At 38.3% G+C, this 22,363-nt stretch overlaps 1 long non-coding RNA gene across 2 annotated transcripts; it reads left to right on the forward strand.

The window, feature by feature from the left end:
* The first annotated feature begins 8,457 nt into the window (after positions 1–8,457).
* On the forward strand, positions 8,458–21,764 carry LOC138170557 (uncharacterized). Of its 2 annotated transcripts, XR_011170661.1 has the most exons (3): positions 9,173–9,711; positions 11,061–11,477; positions 21,402–21,764. It is a non-coding gene; the product is annotated as an uncharacterized lncRNA (long non-coding RNA). The 2 variants fall into 2 exon arrangements; XR_011170660.1 differs by lacking the exon at positions 21,402–21,764 and having other exon boundaries at positions 8,458–9,711; positions 11,061–12,229.
* Positions 21,765–22,363: the final 599 nt, after the last annotated feature.

A 22,363-nucleotide genomic window follows, 5' to 3' on the forward strand; every position in this document is an offset into this window, starting at 1 on the left:
TATGCCCATATACCCTCCTATATATGTATATATACATATATATATATATATTTATATTCCCTTCAACTATTATATTGAGAAAAGTTTCATAAGTTACAATTATCATTTTTCCATGTAGGAATGTAAATAGTTCAACTTTGGTAAGTTCCTCATGATTTCTTTTCCCTGTTTACCTTCTCATGCTTCTCTTGCTTCTTGTATCTGGATGTCAAATTTTCTATTCAACTCTGGTTTTTTCATCAAGAATACTTGAAAGTTCTCTATTCCACTGAATGACCACATTTTTCCCTGAAACATGATACTTGGTTTTGCTGGGTAGGTGATTCTTGGTTTTAATCCCAGCTCCTTTGACCTCTGGAATATCATATTCCAAGCCCTTCGATTTCTCAATGTAGAAGCTGTCAGATCCTGTGTTATCCTGATTGTGTTCCCACAATATTCAAATGGTTTCTTCTTGGCTGCTTGCAGTATTTTCTCCTTAACCTGGGAACTACAGAACCTGGCTATAATATTCCTAGGAGTTTTCTTTTGGGGATCTTTTTAAGGAGGTGATTGGTGGATTATTTCAACCTCTATTTTGCCCTCTGGTTCAGAGCAATTTTCCTTGAGAATTTCTTGAAGGATGATTGCTAGCTTCTTTTTTTGATCCTGGCTTTTGGGTAGTCCAATAATTTTAAAATTATCTCTCCTGGATCTATTTTCTAGGTCAGTGGTTTTTCCAATGAGATATTTCACATTGCCTTCTATTTTTTCATTTGTTTGGATCTGTTTAATAGAATTTTTTTTTTGGCTTTTTGGAGGGGGGAGGGCAATTGGGGTTAAGTGACTTGCCCAAGTCACAACCAAGATCACATGGTTAGTAAGTGTTAAGTGTCTGAGGCCAGATTTGAACATAGGTTCTCCTGACTCCAGGGCTGGTGCTCTATTCACTGCACCACCTAGCCGCCTCTGTTTAATAGTATCTTGATTTCTCATAAAGTCACTAGTTTCCATTTGCTCCAATCTAATTCTGAAGGAATGATTCTCTTCAGTAAGCTTTTGAGATTCTTTTTCCATCTGGCAAATTTGGCTTTTTAAGGCATTCTTCTCCTCATTGGTTTTTTGAGTCTCCTTTTCTACTTGAGTTAGTCTATTTTTTAAGTGTTATTTTCTTCAGTCAAGTTGTTGACTCTCTTTTCATGATTTTCTTGCATCGTTCTCATTTCTCTTCTCAATTTTTCTCTACTTCTCTTATTTGGTTTTCAAAATCCTTCTTAAGCTCCTCTATGGCCTGTAACCTACTCATATTTTTCTTGGAAGCTTTTGGTGCAGGAGTTCTGACTTCGTTGTCTTCTTCCTATTCCATGATTTGATCCTTTTTGTCCCAAAAAAAGAAATCTAAGGTTTGACTTCTGTGCTTGCTTTGCTTCCTTTGGTTGTTCATGTTGCCACTCAATTACTTGACTTTTGAGCTTTTTGCCACAGTAGAACTCTGCTTCCAGAGAGGAGAGCTTTGTCTGAAATTGCTGGGGTTTTCACAGCTGCAGGAGCTATTAGTTGGGTGCCCTCTCTGAAGCCTCCACCTGCCTGTCACCTGATCACGTACCCCAAGACCTCCACCAGATCCAAGCAGGTTAAAGCAAGCGCAATTACCCCTCAGACTGGTCACTTGGTCCTCCTACAATCTGCAGGCCAAGAGCTCTGAAGCAGCCATGCCTCAGCTTCTTCTCCCTCCAGGCAGAAGCTGGACCACACTCCCGGACCCCCTGTTCCCAAAGGCTACTTGCCTCTCATTTTGTCTTTGGCATTTATGGATTGATAAATCTGGAAACCACCACAGCTGCTGGTGATGCACTCTCCTGAAGTCTGCTCCAGCCCTGGTGCCACCCTGAGGCTAAAACCCAGTTCCCAGTGGCTGTGATGGACCCTTCCTGTCCACCTGCCTGGCTGCCTTCAGCAGGAGGTTTCTCTTTGTCACTTTGTGGGTTCTGCAGCTCTAAAGTTTTTTTTAGAGTCATTTTTATAGGTATTTAATGTGTATGGGGCGAATGCAGGGAGTTTTCCTGCTTCTATGCTGCCATATTGTTTCCGCCCCTCCTGGAGTCATTTCTTAAAAGTAGATTTTTATTGAGCTATTTTGCTTTTATATAGCTTATATTTTTTCCTGCTTACCAGTTTTCACGAAGTAGACTCCATTTGAAGATTTGACCCTCTTGACTTTTATGAGTTGTGGGGTTTTCTGGATCAAGTGAGATCACTAATGATCAGTTTTTAATGATTTCTAATGATCACTAGGACTCCATGGGAAGAGAGAGACAGCTTTCTCCATCACAGTTTAGAAATAAATACTTTATTGGTGCTTTTAAAAATGTCATTGTTACTTCCCAATTACTCCTGAGAACCTTCTTTTGTAACAAAGAAGTACTGAGTTAAGTAAAACAGGCACATTGACTATGTCTCACTTAGGTACTGTTGTTGTCGTTTAATCGTTTCTGTTTTCTCTGACTCTTTATGACCCTATTTGGGATTTTCTTGGCAAAGATAGTGGAGTGGTTTGCCATTTCCTTCATCAGCTCACTTTACAGAAGAGGAAACTGAGGCAAATTGGTTTATACCCGCTTATTAATAAAGCTACCTTTGATTACATCCTGGTAATTAGGCTTTGTGAGAAATTCTATCAAACTTTCCACTAGCACGATTATTCTAGGATTCCTCATGGTGCATTAAGTCAAGAGGAGTGTGACACCCCTGAAGATTTTTCATCTCTGACAAAAAATTACATGTTCATCTCCTAAATGGGCTGTCTTATGGAGATTAAAAACCCATTTGTTGAATATGAGGTTGGCAGGGCAAATTAACAAGAATATGAGAGAGTATAGAAGGTAGGAGGGGACATCAAATCATCCTCTTGGGGGAACCTGTGACTTTATTGATTATGGGAATTCCTGTTGAAAGTCTCTCATTATAGATAACAACTATCTGCAATGTGCAATCTTAGAGAATCACTTCAAATACCAGGTATTTACAGTCACAGCAAATATGTATTAGTGGTAGGACTTGAACCCAAGTCTTGGGTTGGACTTGGAGGTTGGCACTCTGTCCACCAGACCATACTGACTCTAGATTCATACTTTTAAAAAATGAACCCACACCTTTCCTTGCCTTAAGATTACCTTTTAAACTATTCCAGTTATTTCACATGTATGGTATATTCTGACTCACTCACTGATTTTATTTTGAGCTCCTTGACAAAAGTTGGTGTCATTTTATTAGTCTGTTAACTTCCTCATAGCACTCTCTATAAGTATGCTTGCTGCCCCAAACCACAAACAAAAAGCATTATTTGAATATTGAGCAACTCCACTGTAGCAGGTGCAGAAAATGCCCTCCTTTTTTCACTGGAAACATAATAATAAATAAGGAATACATTCCACAGCCTCCTTTTATTAGGAATATTGATTTGGTAAGTATCTATTGTGTGCCCTTAGGATTGAATAGCAGCAAACTGTATTTTTGGATGCCCAGTAAAGAAGGGACATTAAACTTATCCCATGGCAAAAGTTCTTAAAAATCAGTCTTTTCCTGAATGTTCTAAATGCAAGAATATGTATTGCAGAAGAAATATCATCCCCTTGACTGACTGTAGCTCTGAAACAGTCCTGAGACAGAATAATAATATTACATAGTTCTTTAAACTATACAAAATGTTTTTCCTGACAATTGTGCAATGAAAAATATTGTATGGGGAAATCGAAGCTCAGAGAGATAGCAGACTCCTCCTGCTGCTGTTAGGAAACATTAGCGTCAGAATTTAAACCCAGATCTTCCAACTCTGAAACTAGTGCTCCCTCCACTATGCCAGGTTTTTATAAAAAATCTTTATTTTTAGTACAAAACATGCAAAATTTCATCTTCAAAGTTTTAGGTTAAGTAAAATGTAAAATATTGATGAAAATGTAATGCTTTTGACATATATTTACAAATATATACATATATATTATCCCAAGTTAGATTTAACTCTTAAACTGCTTAAAGGATAAGATGTGTATGTATATGATTTTATATATAATATATACATATGTGTATGTAGTTATTGTTTTTTTTCTCACTAAGACTCTTAAAAAATGTTTCTCCTTTCTAGCAAAACTTCAGTGTTAATAATTAAGATCTGATTTGGGACCTTAAGGTATGACAGCTTTATCTAGGATTTTGGATCTCAGAAATAGGGTGTGTCAAAATATGGTAATGGGACCCATGGTATAAGCATATCTTATGGAAACATATAGGTCGAGGTTACTAAGCATTATTTTGAGATGTTATTTTGTCAAATGATTTCAAATACAATTCAAGTGCAATGGGCTTGAGTGTATTTCTGTTGACAAACCTTGTTAAAACTTAGATAATTCATAGACACATGGATAGATGGATGGATGGGTAGAAAGATAGTAGGGAGAGTGGGCAGGTGAGTAGGTAGAGCAAGCATTTATTCGGTACTAACCACCTGTCAGGAACAGTTAGGGATAAAAATACAGTAAAGCAAGATAGTCTCCATGCTTACACATTCTAATGAAGGGGAGACAACAGAAAAAAAAAAAAGGAGTGAGAAAGGGTGGGAGAAGAGGCAATGCTGCCTACAGAGGAATAAGATGATTTTGGATAGTGATTTGAGGCATGGGGGAGGTGAAGCATTTTTCTAAAATGGTTATTTGGGAGAGAGAACCACCAATCAGGAGAGGAGGGCTTCAGGGTGCAGGGTTCTCCAGTGTAGCAATGAGAAAAAGAAGGAAAAAGAATATTACTAATATTCATTAATCCAATGAATATTTGCTGAATGCCTGCTTTAAGTAAGGCACTGAAGGGGATACAGAAAAGTATAGTCATTGTAGTATTTTGGGGGGTAGAATATAAACTGCTGAAAGCAGTGTCATGTACATTTAAATCATAACCAGCTAAAGATTAAGGAGAAAATCCTGCTTGAGATGACACTTTAAAAAATGTTACCTAAGATATCTACAGATGGATAATGATGTTAGTTTCTAAGTTCCTCTAATTGCCATTTATTTTAAGTTATGCATTTGGATTCTCACAAGTGCTTAAAATGCAGGGAAACAAAACCAGAAAGAAAATAAACAACAAATGAGCCTATTGCCTGAGGAAAGATCCTTAACAATGAACTGGGAGTGTGTCTTTATATATTCTAGGCTTTAATGAGAAGTTATTATCTATAGTAAGCTTTAGACATTTCTGTCCTCATTCCTCTAACCACAGCCATAATAACCACTAGATGTTAACACTTGTTAAAAGAACTGAATGGTTTTCTGATTAAAGTGCTGTGAACCACCAAAGTTGTCCTTGTAGGAGTGTGGCTATGGATCGAGATAGCTGGGGGAAAAAATCAGTCCTGCCCTGGACACAGTGCTTAGATTTCTTTCTGTATAAATTAAAAAAAAATGCTTTGGTTGACTAAAAATACCTTGTGAGAAGGACATATTGTATGAACATACATACATGTGCTGGTCAGGCACAAAGATGAGGGGGACTAAAGAATCATACAATATCAACTGGAAGATACCTTTTGACTCATCTAGCTAAGTTTCCTCATGTGAAAAATGAGGAATTGAGGCTGGAGAGTTGACATGACTTGCTTAACATCATGTGGATGACAAGTAGCAAAACCTGAATCTTCCCACACATCCTCTGATTCCAAATCTAGCATGATCTCCATTGTACTGTAACTGATTGTTGAGCTATACACTAAGTGCGGTGATCATCTAGCATAGCAAAGGCAGCTAGGGGTCCTGGAGTCAGGAAGACTCATCTTTATGAGTTCAAATCTGGCGTCTGATACTTACTAGTTGTGTGACCCTGGGTAAGTCACTTGACCCTGTTTGCCTCAGTTTCTTCATCTATAAAATGAGCTGGAGAAGGAAATGGCAAACCACTCCAGTATCTTTGCCAAGAAAACCCCAAATGGAGTCAGAGTCAGACAGGACTTAAAAACAACTGAACAACAACAACAAAAATCACAAAGATGGGGAATCAATCTGCCAGATGGGTTTCCTTTTGTTGATGTTTCTGTTCAGTACTGCTTCCACAACTACCACTTCTATGCTGGCCCACCCAAGGGAAAAGAGAAACTGATATAGATCTTGGAATGTGAAGCATACTCAGGATTCCTGTGAAGCTTTAGAAATAGGTTACACACTATTTTAATCAAGTGAACAGGCTTCATTTTTCTATTTTGTCATTTCAGAATAATGAATGAATGGATGAAGCATTTATTAAACTCTTACTATGTGCAAACCACTTTGCTGAGGGCTGGGAATACGAATAGAAAAGTAAGACAAGCCCTGCTCTAAAAGAGCTTCCGTTCTAACAGGGGAGACAAAACCCATGGAAAGGTTTCAGCGGCAAGTCAGATGGAAAGGTCCCGTGGTTCTTCAGGTAGGATGGCAAAACAGGTGTTAATACCTCTTCTCTAATGTCATTTCTATTGATAAAATCATATCAGTTTCTGGTGTTGACCCATTTGATACTGGGTTATAAGCACTGCTATTCAAAAGGCTCTTGGGTTCAAGGTTCTGGGCTATCTCCATCGAAATATAAGGGGAATGAGGGTCAAAGTGTTGGTGGTTTGATAGGGTGCCTTTTTGCATCACTTATCCTGGCTTGCTTAGCTAGCCTAGTGAGTAAAAGAAGTTGGTTGGCAATTGGTGGGGATGGCTGGTCCCTTGTCCAAAGAAGTTGTCTCCCCATACAATGACCATGAAGGTTGAGCTAGAGGCAGGACTAGTGTGGGGGAGGGTGGAGAGGGGTACACAGTAACCTCCAGGGCTTCCCAAACTTCTCTGAAGTTTTAGTTATTATATAAATTTTTAAGGAAAACATTAAAACCTTTGCCCTGCTGCTTACTAGTCATATCACTAAGACTGGGCAAGTCCTTTAGTATCCCTGAGACTCAGTGTCCTCATCTGTAAAATGAAAATAACATCTGCACTGTCTACCTCAAAAGGATGTTGTAAAGATGCATTGCAATAAAGCATACAGAGAGGTCTTTGCAAAACCTAAAAGGCTATGTAAATAAATGTTATTGCCATCTTTTTCCCCCTCTGTTTTATTTATTTATTTATTTTGTATTTTATTCTTTTAAAAATTTATTTATTTTTAGTTTTCAACATTTACTTTTATAAGATTTTGAGTTCTAAATTTCCCCCCTCCCCAAGATGGCATGCAATTTGATATAGGCTATACATATATAATCATATTAAACATATTTCCACATTAGTCATGTTACTAAAGAAAAATCTAAGCAAAAGGGGAAAAACCACAGGGAAAAAATTTTTTAAAAACAAAAAGAGAGAAAATAGTATGCTTTGATCTGCATTCAGACTCCATAGTTCTTTCTCTGGATGTGGATAGCATTTTCCATCATAAGTACTTTAGAATTGTCTTAGAGCATTGCATTGCTGATAAGAGCTAAGTCTAACAAAGCTGGTCACCACACAATGTACTGTTACTATGTACAATGTTTTCCAGCTTCTGCTCACTTCACTCAGCATCAGTTTATATAAATCTTTCCAGGTTTTTCTGAAATCTTCCTGCTTGCCATTTCTTATGGAACGATAGTATTCCATTGTATTCATATACTACAACTTGTTCAGCTATTCCCCAATTGATGGGCATCCCCTCAATTTCCAATTGTTTGCCAGCACAAAAAAATGGTTATAAATATTTTTATACATGTAGGTCCTTTTCCATTTTTTATGTTTCTTTGGGATACAAACCTGGTAGTGGTATTGCTGGATCCAGGGGTATGCACAGTTTTATAACCCTTTGAGCATAGTTCCAAATAGCTCTCGAAAATGGTCGGATCAGTTCACAACTCCACTAATAATGGATTAGTGTTCCATTTTCCCATATATTTTCCAACATTTATCATTTTCCTGTTTTGTCATGTTAGCCATTCTGATAGGTATGATCTGGTACCTCAGAGTTGTTTTAATTTGCATTTCTCTAATCAATAGTGATTTAGAGCATTTTTTCATATGACTATAGATAGCTTTAATTTCTTCATCTGAAAACTGCCTGGTCATATCCTTTGACCATTTTTAAATTTAGGAATGACTTGTATTCTTATAAATTTGACTCAGTTCTCTACATAGTTTTAGAAATGAAGCCTTTATCAGAGATACTGGCTGTACAAAAATGTTTCCCAGCTTTTTGCTTCCCTTCTATTCTTGATTGCATTAGCTTTGTTTTGTACGAAACCTTCTTAATTTAATGTAATAAAAATTATCCATTATTGTTATCTTTTTTGAAATAGCCAGCTAGTTGTTGGGCCTGGTGTCAGGAAGACCTAAGTTCAAATTTGGCCTCAGACACTGATGAGTTGTATGACCCTGGACAAGTCACTTAACTCTGTTTGCCTCAGTTTCCTCATCTGTAAAATGAGCTAGAGAAGGAAATGGCAAATAATTCCAGTATCCTTGCCAAGAAAACCCTAAATAGGGCCATGAAGATTTGGCCACGACTAAAAATGACTGAACAACAACATCTTTGCTGATATTTGGGTAGTGATAATTCCCAAATATTCATATGAACTCTCAATCTCTGAGCCTTTACTTTCTTGTCTGTAAAATGAGATTTGCATTATCTACCTCATAGGATCATTGTGAGGATCAAATGATCCTCAAGGACCAAATTACCAAAGATTAAAACTGAACTAGCACTTTTGGGACATCCTAGATATGTGAAGTACATTGACAGCACACTGGCTATTATTCAGTAAGAAACTGGAGACTCTGCATGCTGTTTGTTAACACTGAACAAATTCATAATTTAAAACAGCATGGATCTGCAAAGGATCTGTTCTACTTATGCACATCTCAAAAATTTTTGTTTATTTTTATAGTCATAGCAATTATATGTTTTTTAAGCTAGTTTCATTTAAATCTGTTAAAAAGGTCCCCCCAAAAGGGGGAACAAAAAAAGTACTCACTGTATAATATAAATCAGGTATGGGACAGGCATTTTATTCCTACACACAAAAAAATACTAAACATAAAAGAACTACAATATGCATTGAAAGAACAACTTAGAAATAAGATTCAATAAGTTAATTTATAACTGTTTTTATAATCTGCTGGGAGACTGATATGTATACTTGTAATGGTAATGAAATTTAAAGATCCCTTTGTGTTGGAAAGCTAAGAGGTACTTAGCACCTACTTCAAATTAAACCTCGTTAAAGAAACAGAAGGTATGAACTCCTGTTGCTGACATAACAGGAAAGGGCTGAAAAGGGAGGAGCAATACCATATATAAGAAAGAGAAGGAGAGTCAGAACTCCTTACCATAATATTCCTGGAGGCAGAAACAGCTGCTGCCAAGGAGGCTGAAGAGGAAGGGTCCAGGCTAGAGAGAATGATTTTGATTTTGGGAACCTGGATGAAGTGATTTTTATTCTGGGAACCAGCTGGAGGTTCTGCTGGGGAGCTACCAGCTTCTCCTGGGAGCTGCCAAAGACTGAGGAAGCATGATTGTGATACTAGTACTTTGTATGAACCTCTTTGTTTCTTTGTTAAGCCTTGACTTCTGGGGAACAGAGACTGTGAGGGATTTAAGGTGGACTGGACACTGTGAGCTTCAGTGTGGAACAGGAACAACAGAGAGCTGGACAAGGAACTGGGAGCTGTCTGCCTTTGAATCCAGGTGACACTTTGGTGAATCCAGGTAGGAGCTGGGACCATGGAAAGGGATCCAGGGAATCTGAAAGACTACCCCAAGTCAACCTGAAAGAAGACTTTACTTGGATACTGAGTACTGACAGAGAAGATTGTAACTTATTTGTGACTGAGGGGTGGATGGCCTGTGTACAATTTTACACTACCCCTTAAGAGAGTGCAGAGTAGTGATTAATATTGTAATTTAGTGTGCCCCATGAGTGGAGAACTTTGACTATTGTATTTTGTGACCCTTAAGGAAGCAAGCCTCCTTAAGCATGACTGAATGATTGAGTTACTAAGTGATTGATGGACTAAATGATTATACTTAGTTTTCACCCAGTGGTCACACAGTTTTGAACAATGTGGCCATTTTCTGTGATAAGTTGTTGTGAATGCTATATTTTGATTTTCTGTGAATGTTTTGCTCTGATTTGTTATTGAATAAATAGAGAGTTAACTATACTGTGTAATCAGAATCTTAAAAGCTGTTCACAGAAGCAGTCCTCTGGAAAGCTGCTCGTGCTTGGCTTTACAATACTTCATCAGAATGTAGAGAAGTGTGTAGGACTGATGATTAGCTATTTTACGTACCTCTCAGCTCTGTATTTGTTTCACTCAATATCCTTATATTCTGACATTCCATGTCAGGGGTTTGGTCTCCATTTATAAGTAGTCATCTTGAAGAAATTTTTCTTGCCATCAGTCATATTCACTCAGTAGACCTAGGATTTCTGCACCTCTCAAGCTCAGAAGATCCCCTCCAAGTCTTGACACACCCACCTTGGGGTTAATGCTCAGTTTCCTACTCAGGAATGAAAACACAAAGCAGCAAGGGTAGACAGGGGTCCAGGCAAAGTTCACCCAGTGGAATCCCCCTACTCTAACTACCGTGTTGTAATAGTAATGGAATTTGAAGATCCCCTTGTATTTGCAATCAAACAGGTAGTTAGCACCTAGTTCCAAGTTCATAATTGTGTCAAGTATTAAGACCCAGAACTTGTGAATCCCACAGCAGGAGGAACTTGCTGACTTAACCAGAAGGGGCAGGACAGGGAGGAACTAATGTAATATAAGGAGAAGCCCAAGCTAGAGAGCCAGAACTTCTGGGAGTAAGCATCTTGGAGGCAGAGCAGCTACTTCTGGAGGGAGAGAGGGAGAACTTCTGGGATCCTGAGAACTTCTGAGAACTGCTAGGAATTGAGAACAGAATGGAGAACAGAACTTGTGGTGCCAGAACTTCTGAGAAATGAGAAAAGAGAACTGGGAGGAAGCATGACTGTGGTGCTGGTACTTTGTCTGTTTTGATGTTACTTTGTTATATTTGTCTTCTGATAGAGGATGGTACTGTTGTTACAGAAGCCCTGGGACCTTGCTGCTGGTTCAGAAGCCCCAAAAGAGGATTTTCTTGTTGTATGTTTACAGAAATCCTGGAGGAGGATCTTACTGATGCTTTCAGAGGTCCTGGGACTATACTGATGATTTATGTTGAGTTCTCAACTTGTTAGTGGGTCTGAGTTGATTTCATAGACAGAAAGTGAATTGATGAGGATGCTGGCATTGTGCATGAATGTTATTATGGCTTTGTTAAGCTTTGTCTTCCCAGAAACAGAAACTGTGAAAGACTTGAGGTGGACTGGACACTGTGAGTTTCAGTATGGAACACAAACTGGACAAGGAGCTATACAACAAGGAGTTGACAGGAGCTGGGACCATGGAAGTGGAACCATGGAAACGGAGCCAGCCTCAAGTCAAGATGAAAAGACCTCTCCTTGGGTATTTAACACAAACTGAGAAGATCATGATTTACTAGGGGTGGAGAAATTTGACCTTTACATTTAGATGACTGAGTGAAGGACATACTAATTAAGGATAATTGGAAACTAATCTAAAATTAATAAGAAAGAAGATTTTTTGATTGAAGAGATTAAGACAATGTGACCTAGGGGTGGAAAACTTTTGACCTCTGTACTTTGTGTCAATTAAGGAGGCTTGCCTCCTTAAGAATGATTGAATTACTATATGAATGTACTTTGTTTAAAACTATGTGACCACTTTGGTGAAGACTATGTGGCCACTTTAGTGATAAGTTGTTTGTTTGTTTTTTTTGGAGGGCAATTAGGGTTAAGTGACTTGCCCAAGGTCACACAGCTAGTTTTTGTGTTAAGTGTCTGAGGCCTGATTTGAACTCAGGTACTCCTGACTCCAAGGCCAGTGCTCTATTCACTGTGCCACCTAGCTGCCCCCAAACACTTTGCTTTTTTTTTATTTTGAAGGGCAATTGGGATTAAGTGACTTGCCCAAGGTCACACGGCTAGTTTTTGTGTTAAGTGTCTGAGGCTGGATTTGAACTCAGGTCCTCCTGACTCCAGGGCTGGTGCTCTATTCACTGCACCACTTAGCCATCCCTAGTGATAAGTTGTTAAGTCACAACATTGTAAATGCTGTATTTTAATTTCTGTGAATGTTTTGCCTTAATTTGTTATCGAATAGAGAGTTCACTGTACTGTGTAATCAGAACCTTGAAAGTTGTTCACAGCAGCAGTCTTCTGGAAAGTTGCTTGTGCTTGACTTTACACATGTGTGAAGAGTCACCATGATCCTGTGGTAGGGAAAGGCCAATCGTTGAGTTACATGATGCCAACTAGAGGATTGAAGGAAGAGAAAGCCTGTGGGCAGATTTCTCTCTTATTAACTCATGTAGTACCTCACCTCCATGCTGTTACAAAGGTGGTGGTGGTGGGGGGGGAAGACCAAGGGATGACTCAGAGTTTTCTGCAATCATACCAAAGTAACAAGTCCATCGCCTGAAGCGTTCAAGTTTGTCATTACCAAAAGACCCACATGCTAAGTCACCATATCATTGCTGTCCATGGAAATTTCTGGGGAAGCATTGGGCACAGGCACCTTGGATGGTCCTTTTAGGCCAATTCACCCTCCACTACAAATATAAGTAGCAGCATTATCTACTCTCTATTGCTATAGCCTACTAATTTTAAAAGGAAATGTGATTGCTTAAAATGGAATGTTTTCCTACTTCCTAGTCTTAATCTTCAGAGAATAGAAAACACCTGATTGAGGAACCAAAGAACAGCTTTCTAATGCCAACACAAAGACACCCAGAACAAAGAAGAACAGAAGAAAACGCCATACTTATTCTTTTATGACACTTAATAGTCTGCAAACAATTTTTGATCACATTAGGAAGTCTTACAACAGCTTTGAGAGGTATGTGAGTAAGCTCCACTTTGTTGGTGGGAAATCTGAAGAATGAATGATGCAACTTATCCAAATTCACACAAGTTGGCAAAGGCAACATCAGAATTCATAAGGTAGGACTTGCAGTCACTCTTTGAGTCATGTTTCTTTTTAAGGTATTTATTGCAGTCAGCTTTTTCAAACAAGAAATACTAGAGTTTTGTGTTTTTTTCTGAAGTTATCCACAGGTTTTTTTTAAAAATTGCATTTTTAACTATTATAGCCATTATCACTACATTTATTTTATTTGAGGGGGGTCCAGGGTTTACACAGCTTATAATATATGACCAAAGTTAAAAAACAAAACAAAAAACCCAACTAGTCATTAGTGAAGTCCCAAGTCATCCTCTGATGGGACCAGGGTTCTCTTCTTCACTCTTCAACATAGATTCATCTAATTTTTCAAAGCAGGGAAGGTCTTCAAATTCACTTAGGTTTATTAAGAGGCAGGGAAGATCTTCAAATTCCCATTACCATTACAGATGGTAGATAACATTGGTTGTAAAATAGTATGGCACCCCAAGCTTAGAATCTCTGGATTCCTATAGGACTCAGTTTAAGCACCTTTTCTAAAAGACTTTTCCTACTAATACCATCCCTTAACTCCCCTTCCCACTCCCCATGCCTCAAGTCTGTAACATATTATGCCACAAGTGCCATTACTTCTAAGGCTACCTTCCATCTACTATGTCGTTATTTTGCATTTTCTGATTTATATATGTTGTCTCCCTTATTAGAGTGTAAGTTTCTTGAAGACAAGGATTGTTTTTGCTTTCTGTTTGTATCTCCAGTGCTTAGAGGCAGTTTGTAGGTCAGATGATAGGGCACTGGTCCTGGATTCAGGAACACCTAAATTCAAATCCAACCTCAGACATTTACTATCTGTGTGACCCTGAGCAAGTCACCCAACCTGTTTGTCTCAGATTGCTCATGTGTACAATGGGATAATAATAGCACCTACCTTGCAGGTTTGTTGTGAGGATCAATAAAAAGTATTGCCTGGTACATAGTAGGTGCTATACAGATACATATTCCTTTCTTACCCCTCTTAGTATAGTACCTAGCACATAGTAAGTCCTTAATAAATGTTTGTTGATTAATTGGCAAGTTTCTACCAAGATGGAAAGTTTTTACATATAAGACCAATGTAGTTTGGTCTGTTGTCAAGAACCAGACAAGCTAAGTGAAGAGGAATTCATCACTGGAAGGTTGGTCAGCAAATCATCAATTTTTTTCCAGCCCCAGAAATTCACCATGTGATGGGGGGGGGCAGTTTGTGTTGATGGAGGGCATATATACACCCAATGAAACATGGATTTTTTAAAGTGTAGAAGTAAGCATATTATAATTAGGAACATCTCAATTTAACAAACATTTATGAAGTACCTATTAAATGCAAACAATGGTGCTTGGAAAGGTAGAAAGTTTAGCTTACAGTTCAATAGGGTGGATAACACACGGATAAAATATAAGATGTGATGGTCCTCTTAGTCATATGCTTATATGCTGATACCAACTTCCTATCTAGTGTGTACCCAGAGTTGGGTGGCAGATGCAAGTACAGCCTATTCATTATAGACTCTAAGGCATACTTGTCCTAACTCCTCTTCTCATACATTAACTGGATCCCTAGAGCTTGTTCAGATATACTTCTACATCAGAGTCCTAGGGAGACCTCTGAGGGATCAAGGGTGATTCTTTAGGGCTATCCCCCAACTCACCTTTAGTATGATTCTCCCCAGGATTATCAGTTGAAAATTGTTTAGTCAGTCAATCTTAAGTACCTTTTAAAAAGTGGGATTTTCCAAGTTGGTACCATAAGAACAATTAGTACAACACATCCCAAGTTTGTAACACTCTCCCACAAGTACATACAGAATCCAATTGAAAGTGGGCTCAAGCTTAGAGAATGCATAAGGCAAAGGGGCAACTCCAGCTCTTGTTGCTGGAAGTCATTCTCCTCCCCCTCCCCATTTGGGGGATATTCAGGAAGTTCCCTTTAAGCATTATTAATCTGTGTCCACCTACTTTTAGCTTCAGAGGCATACACTGCTGTTCCTTGATGCTACAATTTCATTTAGGACAACAATGTGTCAGGTCCAACATCTTAGACCCTTTGAAAGGGATAAGGTCCTCTTCCAATGAAAAAAGGAGTGGGGGAGCAGATGTGGCCAAGGCAAAAACTGAAGCATCTCCCTGCTCCCTACCCCCTACCCCCTCATGGTTCCTTCTCAAGGGCTTTAGCTAGAATAACATGCTTGCTCCAATTTCTGGAATTCCTCCCATTCCAGCTAATTCTCCACTAACTCAATACGAGACCTAGAGGATATAACAAAATTCTCCAGTTGGAATACACCTCTTGACTCACTTCATCAAATGGCTTTTCAGACTTTTCATGCTCAGTCTAAGATCTTTTGGATTAGTTGATTCTGATAATGTTAACACCCAGTTATAGTATCAGAGTTAAAATGGGATGGGGTAGTTTTTTGCCCTTCTTTTACACAAGGAATGGGGTAGATACTTCAGTATAACACAAGGACTTTTGAAAGTGAAAAGAGGAAGAGAGGGGAACATGGCAACACAGTCTCAGCAGCTAGTACCTTTCTTCCTCTGAATACTTTGATAGGACTAAGGTTGCTAGGCAGTTTTTATCCCATTCCCCTCGACCTTCAAATCCCCAATCCCCCGTCAAATTTGCCCAGGGTAGAAGACAGAGGCATAAGTAAGGTATGAATCTGAAATACCAATCAAGAAATGGAAATACTGAAATATAAAAGTGAAATCATACCTAGTACCATGCTACCTTTGCAAGTCAGCAGAAAAGAGCTCCAATCTCCAGTAACACATGTGTAGAAGCTGATTTAACATGGTAGATTTGATGTATCTGAAAAGCTTCTGGCAAATGGAGCTCCTGGATAACTGAAAATAGAGCTAGCAACTCAGCCTTTTAAGGTCCTCAGAAGTATGGACAGTTTTTAGTCTATCCATTCATATTGCCCTTTCTGACACAGAGATGTTCACAAAGGGATCACGAGGTATTGACACTGTTACTACATCAAAACCTTGTCATCTATTACTACATCCTTGAATACATCAACTGCTCTGAGGAAGGATAGAGATAAAATACACTTACCCAGTTATACATATATCTATTGTATTGTAAATCAATATATTTGTCAAATTTCATGTTACACAATTCATCGAGTCTAGAACCTGACATTCTTTGAAAAAGATATAAGCCTACCATAGCTGGTGGCCCCAGAAGTCACACTCACTTCCAAAATTAGGGTTATACAATTTTAACAAGATGACATCATTTTAAAAAATGTCATAGAATACCACCTGTCTTGATGATTGCAAAGTTCTGACCCACCCAAAAGAAAATAAAAGGAAAAGGAAATCAAGCTTCATTGTATAAAGGGAAAGTCTGGTACTGATAGAGCTCCCAGACATATGAAGCATTCTCCACAGGGATTAGGGACCTGGGGTTGACTCCTTTACTTTCAGATGGGAAACTGAACTGATTGGATTTGGTGCTTGCCTATCTGTGGTACACAGAGACAGCTTGTGGATAGAGAGCACAGATACTTTCTAGCCCTGTGATCCTGGGCAAGTCACTTAACCTTTTTTTTGTCTCAGTTTCTTCAGATGTGTCACCATGAGTCCTTTAGAACTATAAGTGAACATTGTATTGATTAGAGTGACTACATTTTTCAGAGTTGATAACCTTTACAATATTACTGTTATTGTGTAAACTGTTCTCCTGTTCTGTTCATTTTGTATGTTACTACAAGTCTTGAAGGTTTTTCTGAAACCATCCTCTTCATTTCTTATAGCAAAATAGTATTCCATCACATTCATATATCATAACTTGTTTAACTATTCCTCAATTGATGGACATCCTCTCAGTTTTCAATTCTTAGCTTCTACAAAAAGAGCTGCTATACATATTTTTTGGTATAGATGGGCCCTTTTCCTCTGTGATCTCTTTGGTGTATATATCTGGCAGATGCATCATTGGTCAAAGGACATGTACATTTTAATCGCTTTTTGAACATAGTTCCAAATTGTTTTCCAGAATGGCTGACTAATTTACAGCTCCACCAATAATGCATTTGGTGTACCTATTTTCTCACATCTCCTCCAGTATTCATCATTTTCCAATTTTTTTTGGTCATCTTAATCTGATGGGTGTGAGGTGGTACCTTAGATTTTAATTTTTTCATATGACTACTGATAGCTTTGATTTCTTTCTCTGAAGACTGCCTATCCATGTGCTTTGACCATTTATTAGTTGGAGAATGACTTATTTTTGTAAACTTGACTCCGTTCTCTATACTTTAGAAATGAGACCTTTATCACAGAAACTTGCCAAAAAGATTTTTTTTACCAGTTTCCTTCTTTTCTTCTAATTTTAGCTGCATTAGTTTTGTTTGTGCAAACCCTTTTTAATTTTATGTAATCGAGACAAGTAAAGAGAAGCATAATGTAGAACGTTTGGATGAAGATCAATGAAGACAAATGAGGTTATTGAGCATAGTATAAATGAGAGGTTATTAAGTAATATATAAATTAAGCATAGTATAAATGAGAAGCAATTTCAAAAGGGAAGGCATTGGGGGTGGAGAAGGAAAAGAGAAAGGCCTCTTTAAAAAGGGGGAATTTAAGCTAAGTCCTGAAAGAAGCCATGGAAGCCAAGAGGCAAAGATGAGGAGAGTGGACATTCTAGGCATGGGGGACAGTCAATGAAAAGGCATGGAGTCAAAAGGTTGATTGTTGTATGTGAGGGACAGCAAGAAGGCCAGTATTGTTGGATCACATGGTACTTGGAGAGGAGTAAAGTGTAAGAAGACTGGAAAGGTAGGAAGGTGCCAAGTAGTGAAGGGTTTTAAAAGCCAGATATTTTTTTATTTGATTCTACAGGTGATAGAGAGCAAATATAGCTTATTGAAAAGGGGGTAGGGAAGTCACATGGTTAATCCTGAGCTGTAGGAAGATCACTTTATTTTTTCAATTAAAAAAAATTTTGGCTATACATGTACAATCACATTAAACATATTTCCACATTATTCATGTTGTGAAAGAAGAATAAGAACAAAAGGGGAAAACCACAAGAAAGAAAAAAACAAAAGAGAGAAAATTGTATTCTTTGATCTGCATTCAGACTCTATAGTTCTTTCTCTGGATGTGGATAGTGTTTCCCATTATGAATAGTTTGGAATTATCTTAGATCATTGTATCACTGAGATAAGCTAAATCTCTTAAAGTTGATCATTGCTCAATACTGCTGAAACTGTGTGCAATGTCCTCCTGGTTTTACTCACTTTACTCAGCATCAGTTCATGTAACTCTTTCCAGGTTTTTTTCTGAAATCTATCTGCTTATCATTTCTTATGGAACAATAGTATTACATTATACTCATATACCATAACTTGTTCAGCTATTCCCCAATTGGTGGCATCCCTTCAACTTCCAGTTGTTTGCCAACACAAACAGAGCTGCTATAAATATTTTTTGTATATGTGGATCCTTAACCCTTTTTCATGATCTCTTTGGGATACAGATCTAATAGTGGTATTGCTGGCTTAAAGGGTATGCACAGTTTTATAGCCCTTTGGGCATAGTTCCAAATTGCTCTCCAGAATTGTTGGATCAGTTCACAACTCCAACAATGCATTAGTGTTCCAATTAGGTAGATCACTTTAGCAGCTAAGTGAAGGATGGGTTGGAGTGGGGAAAGACTTTAGCCAGAAGGCTATTGCAATTAGTCCCATTGGGTAATGAAGGCCTGCATCAGGGTAGCAGGTCTCTGAATAGACAAAAGGAAACTATAGGAGATGTTGTGAAAGTAGAAATGACAAGATTCGGCAAGAAATTAGATATGTATGGTAACCAAAAGTGAGAAATCAAACATGATACTGAGGTTTTGAGTCTGGGTAATTGGGAGGATGGTGATGTCCTAAACAATAATAGTAAAGTTGGCAAGAAAGGAAGGTTTTTGGGGGGAGAGAGAGGAAATTATTTCTTTTTAGAACATGTTGAGTTTGAGATGCCTGTTGGATATCCAGTCTGAGATGCCCAATAGGCAGTTAATGATTTGAGACTTGAAGTCGGGAAAGAGGTTAAGGATGGATAAACAGATCTGAGAATCATCTGCATCAGAGATAAAGGAACTCATGGCAATTGATGAGATCACTAAATGAGATAGTTCCACTTAGAGACAAAAAAGCCCCAGGAGAAAGTCATGGGAAACACTAACAGTTTGTGAATATGACCTAGAGAAAGAGCCAACAAGAGAAACTGAGAAGCAGTCAGATAAGAGAACCAGGTGTGAGAAGTATCATGGAAAGCTAGAAAGTATCTAGAAGAAAGCCCCCATTGGTTTCTCCCTCTCTCTCAAAAGCAGAGCCCCTCACAATTACATGACTTGCCTTAATAAAAACTTCATCCTGAAAAAGGTGGAAAAATTAACAAGGGAAATGTAGTCTGAATAGAATTCTTACCAAAAAAGAAAAACTAGTTGCTGGAGTTGAAGTGAAGGAAACCTTGAGAGAAAGTGAACATTCCAACTTTAGAATTCTAGTTAAAAGAAAGAAAAGCAGGGCATAGTCTGACATGCACTTTAGATTTTGGGAGAACAGATTTCAAAATTGTTCAGAGAAAGGATAATTAGGATCCAAGGCCTAAATTTTTGATGATGTAAAAAGAAAGAACAATTCTGATTGAGTGCAAGGGGGAATATCTAAAGAACATGATGTGGAAGCACAGAGGACTCATCATCTGACTGAGATTTTCAAGACATAAATGCAGGAAGCAAGGGCTGGTGATGGTAAATGAAAGTATAGCATGGTCCAGCAAGAAGTTTTAGGAGTGCTAAAATTCAGACTGAACTAAGGCTGCCAATGGAAACTAAGGAAAATAATGAGGAAAAAGATGGTATAAGTTTACTGGTGAATTGTTTTTAATACCTGTTATTTCCTGATCTTTTTCTTATCCTCCCTCCCTGACCACCTACTGTGTCCTCTCTTATAATAAAAAGACCTTAGACACTGTGTTTGACAATGAATGTGACAATCATCACTCCTCTACTCAGGAGGATCTATATTTCATCAGCTATTTCCTGAAACTAAGATTGAACATTACAATTAATCAGTACTTATATATCTTTCATCATTGTTTTCATCTATATTATTATAGTCATTGTGTATATTATTCTCCTAGTTCTGCTTATATGGGGTGCAGACAAGGCTATATACAACTTTATTTTCACCTATCAGTAACTCTAAGATGCCACGTCTCATTTCTCCCCAGATTCCCTTCCTTTAATAATTTGTCCACCAGCTCTTCTACATAGGTCAGAATTATCTCCAGAACAGCATTTTCTCTTGTTGAAATTAGTGGGCTAAGAAAATTGATAGGGGCAGCTAGGTGGCGCAGTGAATAGAGCACTGGCCCTGGAGTCAGGAGGACCAGAGTTCAAATCCAACCTCAGACACTTAGCACTTACTAGCTGTGTGACCTTGGGGAAATCACTTAACCCCAATTGCCCTGCCATCCTCCCTCCAAAAAAGCAAAAAAAAAAAAAATTAATAGAATTGATTGAAGGATGGGAAAATTGGTGAGACCAGAGATTAGTACCACAATGAAGAGGAAATAGCTGTTGTATTGAAGTGTTGAGACAATAGATGGAAACCGAATGCAGTTAAATGATTAAGAGGTGAAAACTGTTTTAACCATTTTTTTTTTAAGCAATCGGGGTTAAGTAACTTGCTCAAGGTTACACGGCCAGTTATTTCTGTGTGTGGTGCTGAGTGTCTGAGCCCGGGATTCGATCTCCAGGTCATCCCAACTCTGGAGCCGGTGCTCTTACTCGCTGTGCTACCTGGCCGCCCCTAACCAGGCTAATTTTTAACCAAGTGCTTGAAGTTAAAACATAAACATCTACAAGTGGATTCAGGAACCAATGATAGAAATTTCAACAATAAAGGGAAATAGGGGAATACATTATACAATGACTAGCATTAAGTATACAATGATTTATTTCTGCTATAGTTGAGAAACTATCACTTCTCTTCCAAGTGTAGGCTGATCTTCCTCCAATTGGAGAGAATAATGCCTCTTCACAGTCCAGGTTGCTAGGAAGAATAAAGGTCTCCTAAAGGAAACATTCAAGGCTTCAATGGGAAAAAAATTGTGGTGTGGTGGGGAAATCTGAGAAAGTGGAGGAGGGGAGACCCGTCTATTATTAGGATGATGGAACACAGAAAAGAATTCTATCAAGGAGAAAGGGAAATCAAAGGAAAGCTGTGCCATTAAATCTCACAGACAAATTCAAAGCTCTTCCTGAATAGGAGAGAAGTAGATGTATTTGAATGTATTTGCAAGGTGTCTTGTAAATTTAATCAAGTTTTTTTGTTTGTTTGTTTGTTTCTCTGCTTCCAGGTATTCCATTCACCATCTACTTTTCAAAATAATCTTCTTAAGACAAAGATCTGACCAGCGCACTTCCTGTTAAAAAAAAAAAAAAAACTTTCAAATCACTTCCTCTGCCTACAGAAAAATACAAACTAATTAGTCTAGCATCTGAGGCCCTCCTCAAACTTTACTCTTACCCTCCATGCATTCTGCATGCCAACCCAACTGGTGAAGATGATCCCTGAGCTCAATACTGATTTTGTGAGTCTCTTGTTTCTTTCCCTTTTTGGGGGAGAAAAAGTTTATTCTGTCTGAACTTAATAAACATCAAATAAGATAAATGTTGCCATATACAAAATAAAACAGGAATATTGCACATGCTACCTTGAATATTGTAATGGGAATGTAAATTTGTAAGATCTTCCCTGCCCCTGGGCTAAAGTGCACCTGGAGCCTGGGTTGGGAGGCTTGTTTTCCAGTAGATACTTCTTGATTGGCCAGTGAGTCAATAAGGTTGTTACATTCTCTGAGCCAGGAGAAGGCTAAATAAGCCCTGATGTGTAGCTTTGTTTCAGGGCTCACTTTGAGAAGTGTTCTGTGATTTGATCTGGATTCTGGGAAGCCATTGCCCAGAGCCCCCCGGCTTTGAAACCCAGATGTTGATTGGGTATGGATGTAATGGTTGGACAGTTTGAAATCTGTCTACTTGATCTGTTTCTGTCTTGATAATTCTGTCTGTATATTCTGAAGTTCGGGGTGCTGACCTCTTTCCCCTGAACTAGGTAAACGATACATGTTTGACTGATTAATTAATTAATTAATTAATTAATTAATTAATTAATTAATTAAGCTTGTTAACACATTTTGAGTTGCTTTCCTTTATCAAAGCAGATCCAAGAACCTGTATGGGCAGCCACCCTGGGGACGCTGGGGTGCTTGCTGTTACAAATATGCACCACATGCAGCTTGCATTTCCTACTATACAAGAA

Source organism: Petaurus breviceps, unplaced genomic scaffold, assembly GCF_028583685.1.
Source record: "Petaurus breviceps papuanus isolate PSGF00001 unplaced genomic scaffold, PetGlider_PUasm1.0 38, whole genome shotgun sequence".
NCBI classification, from domain to species: Eukaryota; Metazoa; Chordata; class Mammalia; order Diprotodontia; family Petauridae; genus Petaurus; species Petaurus breviceps.